Raw genomic sequence first — 977 nt, forward strand, 5'->3', positions numbered from 1 at the left:
TCATAAGAACATAAGAGAAGCCATGTTGAATCAGGCCAATACCCCATCCAGTTCAATACTCTGTATCACACAGTGGCCAAAAAACCAGGCACCATCAGGAGGTCCATCAGTGGGGCCAGGACACTAGAAGGCCTCCCACTGTTGCCCCCCAAGCACCAAGAAGCCAGAGCATCACTGCTCCCCAGACATAAGGAAACAAGAGAAGCCATGTTGGATCAGGCTAATGGCCTATCCAGTCCAACACTGGGTCACACAGTGGCCCAAACCCAGGTGCCACCAGGAGGTCCACCAGTGGGGCCAGAGCTCCAGAAGCCCTCCCACTGTTGGCCCCCAATGCACCAAGAATACAGAGCACCACTGCCCCAGATATAATGTTCCATCGAGACTTTGTGGCTAACAGACACAGATGGACCTCTGCTCCATATATTTATTCAGCCCCAAGATCTCAAGAAACAAGGGGCAAGTATAGCCTCTCAAAACATTTTCTTTTTTACGCTTCTCAAGAACTTCTCAAGAACTATGTTCCCTTTCCCCCAGCCTCCTTTCAAATGCCGAGAACCCCTAATTTGGCCTAGAGAGAGAGAACATAGTCCAGAAAGCCCAGAATTTGCTTTGTAGCTACAATAACAATCATTTATTCCTGAGTCCATATTTAACTATTCAATTAGCACATGTAGACAACCCGCACAAAAGGACCTTCGAGGCCAATGAAGCCCCTCTGAGGAGGGAGGCAAAAGATAATAGCCCTAACATGGTGATCATGGCTTTTTGGGTAGAAACCCCCAAGCAGGAACTCATTTGCATATTAGACAACACCCCTTGATGTCAGCATTGTTTTGCGCAGGGCTTTTTTGTAGAAAAAGGAGCCTCGTGGCGCAGAGTGGTAAAGCTGCAATACTGCAGTCCAAGCTCTCTGGTTATGACCTGAGTTCGATCCCGGCAGAAGCTGGGTTCAGGTAGCCAGCTCAAGGTTGACT

This window comes from Heteronotia binoei, chromosome 3 (assembly GCF_032191835.1).
Source record: "Heteronotia binoei isolate CCM8104 ecotype False Entrance Well chromosome 3, APGP_CSIRO_Hbin_v1, whole genome shotgun sequence".
NCBI classification, from domain to species: domain Eukaryota; kingdom Metazoa; phylum Chordata; class Lepidosauria; order Squamata; family Gekkonidae; genus Heteronotia; species Heteronotia binoei.